Source organism: Canis lupus, chromosome 1 (assembly GCF_003254725.2).
Source record: "Canis lupus dingo isolate Sandy chromosome 1, ASM325472v2, whole genome shotgun sequence".
In the NCBI taxonomy this organism is placed as follows: Eukaryota; Metazoa; Chordata; class Mammalia; order Carnivora; family Canidae; genus Canis; species Canis lupus.
In genome coordinates, this window is record NC_064243.1 from 59097759 (window position 1) to 59107640 (window position 9882).

The 9882-nt window shown below is 38.4% G+C and overlaps 1 pseudogene; it reads left to right on the forward strand.

Moving 5' to 3' along the window:
* The first annotated feature begins 8430 nt into the window (after positions 1–8430).
* Positions 8431–9509, forward strand: LOC112643810 (ribosome production factor 1-like; annotated as a pseudogene).
* Positions 9510–9882: the final 373 nt, after the last annotated feature.

Genomic DNA, 9882 nt, shown 5'->3' on the forward strand with positions numbered 1-9882 from the left:
CAAACCACTCACCTTCTTCATCATATGTTAACAGGGATCATGGAAGAAAAATGAGCAATGTTATCAGAATTCTCCAGATACAAAGAGTTCAAGGACCCTACATTTGGAGAGCTCTTGGATTAACTGGCCCAACTATGTTTACTTGGTGACTCCAGCATCTATCTAGAATAGTGGTTTCCACCATTTTTCATCTTCTTTCCCCTTTGAGGGTCTGATTAAAATTTTGGATCCTCATCTCCGAAAAATGAGCATAAACTCACAGGCCCCATCCATGGACCCCTAGGTCAACAATTGCTCATCTCACACCATACCAGCAGCTTCTTGTGGTTATGCTCTTTGGTGTGCACTCTGGAAATGTGCCAAAATGTGCTGTTTACATTGAAACATGTATACATACTATATACATATATGAATGACATTTTCTCCTTTAGAATGATGAAATAAAATAATGTATGTAAAAGTATGCCATAAAAATCCAAATAGGAGCATGTTGATATTATCATTATTTTTTGCATTGGGTATTTCAAAATTCAGGACTAAAGCTGTTGGTTGATGTTGCAGCAAATAATTTATTTTATGGAAACTATTCTAAAATACGACCTTTCCATTCTCATAATCCAAATGCCTCATTATTCTTGTTTCATTTTAGCGCTCCATTAAAAAAACTGCAGCATGCCTACGTTCCATCATTTGTGGGATGGGTACTTTTGGGTGCATACCATATGTAAGGCCCTTTGTGTTCTGTAAAAACACTACTTCTCTGCAGTACTCTGATGGGCCTGCAACTTACTGTAAGTCCAACAAAAGTCTTGCCAAAAGCAATTAAATCCTGACCTGAATTAGTAATTTTATTAATTACATCTTTAAGCAAGCTAATTACTTCTTTGTTTAACTGATTTCTTATTATAAACTGATTATAGACTATTAATGTTCATTAACATACCACATTAGATTTCACATCTCCTGTACCATAAACTGGATATAAAACCAAAGTCAGCACTTTGCTAGGATCGGTTTTAAGGATGTCTGTTGCAATCACCCTCTCATTCAGCCTTTGGAAGCAGATAAGCACTCAATAACAGTTTATGAGTATGCGAATTCTTTTTTCTCTCTTTGCCTTTAGCAGTAATATACAACTCTGATATAGAGAGCCCTCAGGAGTGTTGTCTAAATGAAATTCTTAGTGTTGGGCAGAAAATAACTTATGAAAGGAATAACTTTGTCCCAGCATATGGTTTATGGATAGTGAGACTTTTGCTTAACATTTGGGGAGGAGGAGTAAGGAATGGAGAAACTGGGAATTAGAGAAACAGACTGTCTGAGGGAAGAGTAGGGAGAGAAACAATGTCTCTTCCCAATTTTGAAAAAATAGCATCTTAACTCAGTAGAATCACATTTGAACTAGTGCATTCATGCAAAATCTTTGATAAAGAAAGACCTTTGAGTATATACACATTTGTTGAAGGCCTGAAAGAATGAGTGCCATCTATTGATATGGATTGAATTCAGAGAAAAAAATAACAAAAATTATATTCATGCTATTTTAGTCCATTCAGGCTGCTGTGACAAAGTACCATAGACTGGGTGGCTGATAAGCACTTATTTCTCACAGTTTTGGAGGCTGGGAGATATTATTATTATTATTATTATTATTATTATTTTATTATTATTAATTATTATTAATTTATTGTGCCAGAAGATTTGGAGTCGTGTGAGGACCTGATTCCTGGTTCATAGTTTATTTGCTGTGTCCTAATGTGGTGGAAGGAGTGAGGGAGCTCTCTGGGTTCTCTTCCATATGGGAACTAGTCCCATTCATGACGACTCCATGCTCGTGACCTATCCCTCCAAATACCATCACACTGAGAATTTGTTTTCAACATGTGACTCTTGGAGGAACACATTTAGTCTACAGCACATACTCATTTGTTAGGTACTTATTGTATCCTATGAGCTAGTGTCAAGGATGAGTAAGTATCATTATAATATTTTTCTATAAAAAAGAAAACATTACTTACACATTGTCTTCCAGCCAATGAATTTTGGACTTTGAAATTGTTCCAATTTGCCTCCTAATACTGCAAATTTGTTTCAACCAATCTCCTAAATTGGATATTTGGTTGTTTCAACTTTTACAAATAACACAGAGTAGCAACAATTGGCTGAAAATACATTAGCAAAAAAAAAAAATAATAATAATAATAAAATAAATAAAAAGAAAAGCTCCAGTCCTGATTCGGGGAGGGGGGGGGGAGCTTAATTTGCAACTCACAGACCATTGCAAAAAAAAACCCATTCTGCAACAAAATAATCAGATTTGACAACAGGGACTAGAGTTATTAATTTTTGACCAAATTATAGTGCAAACTAGACTTATATTTGCCCAATTTGTAAAGTTAAATTGCTTTCGACAGGTTGTTTTGATCTAAATCACTAGTTGAGAGAGTTAGACTGGCAACAAATACTTCCAATATAATAAATACAACCATTTAGACTTGTACACGGTTCTATCAGAACAAAAAGGAGGAAGACAGAAAAAGGTTCAGAGGTAACACTTGAACTGGGCTTGGAAAAGAAGGCATTGCCATCTAAACCAAGTGAGGAATGCAGAACAGAATGCTCCAAAATGTCTTTTAAGTACTTTTTTTTCTTTAATTACAGGATTCTATACTGGTGAGTATTATTAAACTAATAGAGTCAGTGTCTTAAAAAAAATCTAAGTTCTGTCTCTTGCACGATCATTTAGCTTTCATCATTTTTATGCTCCACTAAGTAGGATATAAAACTAGCCTGATGTATTTGGGTTGGCGGATAAAGGCTTAAAAAAGTGCTACTATCAGTCATATGAAAATTTGGAGTTAAGATCAATTGTGATCCAAAGCAGGGTGGCCAAAGTTTAATCACTGACTTCTCAGACAATCATTTTGATGGCCATGCTTTCTGCGGGTTTTATTTTAAGTCAATCTGCCCTTCTATTATTCTCTGGGAACAAATGCTTCATGGATTCCTTCCCTGGGTCTATTCTTTGGCTGAAAGCACTTGTTAAACTTTTTTTGAACTTTCATGGATGGGCAGATGTGGCTTCTAGCTAGCAAATTGACTACTGAGATACGAAGACTCAAAAATACGTCCAATATTTTCGCTGTGTAGCTCAGGGAGGGTACCTGGGTGCATAGATCATTGTAATCAAAGCTCTCAATCTATTAGTTTCTAGAAGCTGGTAGTCTTGTTTTGTTTTTGTTTTTGTTTAGAGAGGCCAGGGGAGAGAGAGTGAGAGAGGGAATTTTAAGCAGGTTCCATGCCCAGCATGGAGCCTGACACAGGGCTCTCCATCTCACAACCCTGAGATGATGACCTGAGCCAAAATCAAGAATTGGAGGCTTAACCCACTGAGCCACCCAGGTGTCTTATCTATAAGCTGGTAGTCTTAAGGCTTGTTTTTTCTATGAAGACCCCTTAATCTAAGCAGAGATCCCAAATGGTGAGTCTAGCTCTAGTCACCTTTGTCAGACATTTACGTTTTTCTTTCAACCATCCTCAGCTTGGCTTCACATTTCAGTGAACTACATTTCCCAGATTCTCTTGACCTGTTTTCCTAGTAGTCTTGACCAGTGAAGGCATTGGTAGAGACTGGAAGGTAGGAGGCGGGGAGAAGCCAGGGTATCTCTTCCATTCACTGTGTTTCTAGTGGTGCCTCTAAGCATTTGCTAAATCACCTTCATGATTCTAACTCCTGTTTCCTTTTACAGTTTCAGGTCCTGCTAGAAACTCCTCCATTGTGGATCTAGCTCTTGTTTTGACCATTTCTGATCTTTGATGACATCACCTCCACCTTGTGCCTTTCTATTTCCTGCCCAAGATAGTGGCATCCTGTCATTGCTAATTCCTGACTTGAAATCACAATTCACCATCCCATTTGGCTTCTCAGCTCTCCTATTACTTATGCAACTAATTCCCTGTGTTAAATTTCTTCTTTTTTGAGACAAGAGTGGTTTCTGTTTTCCTAGCTGATTCACCATTTGTAATGATTATAAAGATAACAACCATAAAAGAACACTGGAGGAACCTCACTTTAAACTCATCTCTTGACAATGTGATGCGGGCTCCTGAGGCTTCTACCTAGGAATTTTGGTATCTTAACCATGAGAATCACAGAAAATGGAAGGTCTCCCTCCCCCCTTTGGAGGTGTGGGGCACATTAGTAATTTAACCCGAAGCCTTAGGGCAGTTCCTAGTGTGAAGTGGGGAGTGGTGAGAGCCACTCACCAAGTGACTTCTGCCCTATTTTGGCACTTGATCTTGGATTTTTCTCATTGTCAAATGGATTTTTTTTCCTTCTGCTTCTAGCTTTTTACAGAAATATCATGGGCAAAAATGTAACATATATTTGCAGGGTGGGGGAGGGGCACACATGTCTCATTTTTCCCTTCACACCTTTTACTCCAAAATAGAATGAAACACTTATTTTAGAGAGTATTCAAGATTCATTTTAAACAGAATATCCTCTACAGTTAATCAATAGATAAAGACTCTGGAGAAGTCTTTGCTCCTGCCTGGACGTGCTGAAACTCCTATTTAAAGATTGAGCTGTGTACAGGAGCCAAGAATGCTTTTTGGTTTGGCAGCTTTTATCTGATCTTTGGGAGAGGTTAAAAGCCCAGCTATACAATGTGGAAATTTTGAAACTTCTCCTTAATGTAATCATCATTGTATGAAGGAGGCCAGAGGAAAAAAACAATCTATCCTATACTTTTTTAAAGTGGAAAAATAAATCCAAGATTCTGTTAAAGTCATTTTACTTATTTACCTTCTAATCATGGTTTTGACATATGGTTTTTATCCAGCGTTTAAAGAGATCCCGCATATTGATTTATGATAGTGACAACAGTCACGTTCAGATTTTCAGGGATCAATTAATCTCTCTAAGATCCTTTGTTTTTCTCCCTCTCTGTTATTTGCTCATTTATATTAACACCTCCCCTAGAAGTGAGAGACAAGAAGATAAGGTGAATGAGGGTGATAATTCTAATCAGTTAGTCACTGTTAGAATGGTTGATGAAAGACCAGCTTGGGAAAAGGAAGCTGAACTTGTTAGAAAAAAAATATAATCATATAATTATTAACGGATGTACTTCAGACTTAGAATCCTTCATCCTATTATTAGAGAGGGCTACAAAAAGGCTGTAGACACTAGAGAGGGAGATCTTTATCGTTGACCTCACTGCTAGTGCCCTTCGAGTGTTTCACTGACCTGAGGAAGCCAGCCCCAGGTGTGTGGGCATGCCATGGAGCAGCCTTTACCTATGATGACTGAAACGACAAACAGCCCCTTACCTCCAAAACAAACTAAACAAGCCAAACCCTAATGGAGTTGAGACTATGTGATGTGTCTGTTTATTTTAATGATGGTGAGTATTTCAGAAGCAATTAGAATGGAGGAACACAGCTTGGACTCCTATGGATTTTGCCTGAGACAATTGGTATAATATGAACATACTAAAAGATGAGAAAGTGTCCTATTTTGGGTGAGTTTGCTTTTGCAAGTACAATGATGTAAATTTTCTAATGACAGCTTATAATTAGGTATCTCACAGTTAAGGTAAACACTAGATTATCCACTAAAAATAGGGTCTGCATTCAACTTTGAGTTAGTAGGGCCCAGCAGGAGCTGTGTTCTATTGGAGGCAAAACTTAAGATGAAAAATTATGTTGATATTTTTTTAACAGAAGTTAAAAAAACTTTTATCCATTTTTTTAACAATTTTTTCACTCTTTACCAAACGCTTTCTTAGTGTCTCCTACGTGCAGGATGGATGGTGACAGTTGGGTTAGAAACAAATATATGCCAAATGCCATATTAAGTCCTGCATTTATATTAATGAATAACCCCTGGTATCTTCCTTTTTTAAGCTTCATTAATTTTTTGTGCATATTTGACTTTTTTTTTTTTTTCTAGTCTTTAGCTCCATGAAAACAAGAAGCAACTCTAACTTGCTCCCTGCTAAATCCTTAGGACCTAGGATAGTGTCTGAAACATTCTTGGTGCTTACTATTTGTGGAATGAATAAGTGAAAACATAGAATGCCACTATAGTATGATGCACGTGAATAGAAGTGTGGCAAGAGTGTGGCATGCCAGGAGAGGCAAAGGGAACTTTGAGTACTTTCTTAAGCAGAATCTGGATGCCTCTATTTAAAAGCTAACAGTCTTGGGGCACCTGGGTGGCTCAGTTGGCTAGGTGTTCCCCTCTTGATTTTTGGCTCAGGTTGTGATCTCCGGGTTGTGAGACTGAGCCTTGTGTTGGGCCTGGTGCTGGGCGTGGAGCCTGTTTAAGATTCTCTCTCTCTCTCTTAAAAAAAGCTGGGGGGCCTGGGTGGCTCAGTCAGTTAAGTATCTGACACTTGGTTTTGGCTTAGGTCATGATCTCAGGGTTGTGGGATCAAGCTCAGGGCGGGGGAAGTCTGCTTGAAGATTCTCTCCCTCTGTCCCTTCCCTGATATGCTCTGTTTCTCTCTAAAATAAATAAATAAATCTTAAAAAAAAGAAAGTTAACAGTCTTATGTTCTTGTGGTGGGGAGTACCAGAAGAAGAGGGGAGGGTACTCACAAAATTCATGTCCCCAGTGCTGTAGAAACTAAGGCCTACGTTTCTTAGTAGAAACTAAGTCCTTTCTTTCTTTCTTTCTTTCTTTCTTTCTTTCTTTCTTTCTTTCTTTCTTTCTTTCTTTTTTCTTTCTTTCTTTCTTTTTCTTTTCTTTCTTTCTTTCTTTCTTTCTTTTTCTTTCTTTCTTCTTTCTCTTTCTTTCTTTCTTTCTTTCTTTCTTTCTTTCTTTCTTTCTTTCTTTCTTCTTTCTTTTTCTTTCTTCCTTCTTCTTCTTTCTTCTTCTTCTCTCTCTCCTCTCTTTTTTGGGGTAGGGTGAGCAGACAAATCAATTCTTAATCAAAACCAGTATGCATTTTTCTTTGGATGTAATTAATTTGAAGTCACTATAAGTGATTTTCAAACATATAAGCTGATTTTGGGAGCAATACTGGTTCTTTCAGAAGAATTATTTCAGCAATCCTTCCTAGTTCATAAAATTGAGCTTGCTGGTTTTCAAAGCTTCTCTGGAATGAAAATAAAACTATAGTTCTGTTTAAAACGAGTTCTTAAGTTGTAGCCACTGTTTTATTTTTTAGGGATTATTGAATACATCAATGACACAATTGATATGATGTTTTTACCAGTGCAAAAAATCATGCAGGGTGATCTCTATTTCTTTTCTTCTATAAATGCTAAAAGAACACCTCTTGTTCTTCAATAAGAAAATAAGTGGAAAGGTCTTCAATTAGTGCATGATACGGGTGAAGAAAGAGCTGGATATTTGTCTTCTCATGTCAGAAAATAAGTGCTAAACTCTGACTTTGGAAAATGAGCAAAAACATGTGTTTGACACAGTCTGATTGAAGAATGGCATCCAAAAAAAGCCTAGGGTAGTTGGAAACAACAGGCAAAATAATAGCAAATGTGTTGTCATAACAAAACAAGCTGGAGGCTTCCCAAGGGAGAAGAGAGATGATTCTTTCATAGGATATAAGAGCTGAAAACAGGGGCTGAAACTTATGAAGGCATAATCCTGCCAAGCATAGAGCCAAAAATTGTACACATATTAGCTATTTTAATTCTTAGGAGGTAGGTACTGTTACTCCCATTTTGTAGATGAAGAAACTGATGTTTGGAAGCTTGTATTTGGGTGCAGTGGTCTCCAGTCTATACATGGAAGGTTCCTACTGTTTCCTGTTCCAGCATTCACAACAGACATCATTCAGGGCATAACCTAGTTGCAACACATGGGCGAATCACTCCTCTTACTTTATAGATGAGGAACTTGAGTTGTAAAGACTTTGATGCTTGTTCCAAATCACACAGGAAGTTAATAGCAGAGCTAAGTTTGGAATTCAGTTGTCTTGATTCCTAGTGAAGTCAACTTCCTATTGCATCTACTTTCTTCTCTTTCTTTTTAAAAGATTTTACTTATTTGACAGAGAGAGAGAGAGAGAAAGAGAGAGAGAAAACAAGCTGGGAGAACAGCAGGCAGAGGGAGAAGCAGGCTCCCCACAGAGCAAGGACCCCAATGCAGGGCTCGATCCCAGGATCCCGTGATCATGCCCTGAGCCAAAGGCACACGCCCAACTGACTTAGCCACCCGGACGCCTCTCTGCCCTTTCTGTACTGCATTGCATAAAGAAAAGAGACTAGAAGGACCTAATTTGTTAAATGGCAGAAATTAAAATGTGTATAATTTTGCAGCTCTGGTTAAGACCATGTAAGACACAAAGTTATCAGTTTGGCAATAACAAGACAGAAGAGGGACGTGAATAGGGGTAAAATGTTCTTAGGGCGATTTACTCAGGGGGTTCAAGTGCGGAGTGGCACATAGCAGGAGGGTAGATGGCCTGGCAAAGGCCGGGGCTGAGGGCGGCAGCGGGGGAAAGGGGGTCCCAACCTCTGAAATCGGCTGCCTTTCCCCCAGGCTCCAGCATTTCAGAAATTCAGAACAAACAACAGACACTTAATGTTCACGCAGTGGAAGCAGCAGCAGCATAAGGAAAAGGTGGCGATTAAGAAAAAGCTTAAAAAGAAAAGAAAACAAAACAAAACAAAACAAAAAAAAAAAAAGAAAAAGCTTAAAAAAAAGAAGCTCTTGGCGATAAGGCTCCACCGAAGCCCACCCCAAAGGCCACGGGCAACCAGCGAGTGTACGATGAGACCATGGTAGATCCCAATGCTGAAGGCGTTGCTTCTGATGAAGCCACAGATGAATTTGCATCTTCCTCCAACAAACTCCTCCCAAGATTCTCATGACAACATCAGACCTCCTGGGAGAACAGTACGACTGTGAACAGCTCTCCACAGTTCACCAAACTCACACGTTTATTACCCAAGAGGACTGGCTTTGAAAAAAATTACTCCACAGCGCATTTCAAGAGATTTCACAGATCTGATAGTTATTAATGAAGATTGTAAAACACCAAATGGGTTAATTCTGAGTCACTTGCCAAGTGGCCCAACTGCTCATTTGGCCCAAACTGCTCGTTTGCGTAAAGAAATTAAGAGAAGAGGCAAGGACCCTACAGAACCCATGCCTGAAATAATTTTGAATGACTTGACGATGAGGCTGGGTCATTCTATTGGACGTATGTTTGTATCACTCTTTCCCCATAATCCTCAATGTATTGGGAGGCAAGTTGCCACATTCCATAATCAACGGGACTATATATTCTTCAGATTTCATAGGTGCATATTCAAGAGTGAAAAGAAAGTGAGAATTCAGGAACTTGGACTCTGTTTTACCTTAAAATTAAGATCTCTTCAGAAAGGAACCTTTGATTCTAAATATGGAGAATATGAATGGGTCCATAAGCCCCGGGAAATGGATACATGTAGAAGAAAATGCCATTTATAAAATACTGGAGGAATAGTATTGAATTGTGCTAAACAGGTCTACTTTGGATGTATGACAATGACAGAAGAACCTTTTCAAAATGTCATTTACTGGCTCCATAAACCTTTTCATGTCTGGACCAAGTAACAAGTGCCATGAATTACCATTCACTGTTTATGTAGCACATACAAATAAAAGTCATTTTGGTGAGTTTAGAAAAAAAAATAGCAGAATGGTGATGAAATTGTGCACAAAGAAGGAAGAGCGTTGTTTTTCTGTTGCCAAATTGAGGCCTTGTGTTACAACAAGCCGAAGTGGTCATGTCCATGAATTGGTACCAAGAGCACTGTGCCTGCCTAAAGTTGTTACGGTGGTTTCCCATCCTGCTTCTAAGAGGGGATTCCAAGCCATGAGCCTCTACTATCCACAAAGAACTCCAAAAGAGTTGCAAAGTCAGG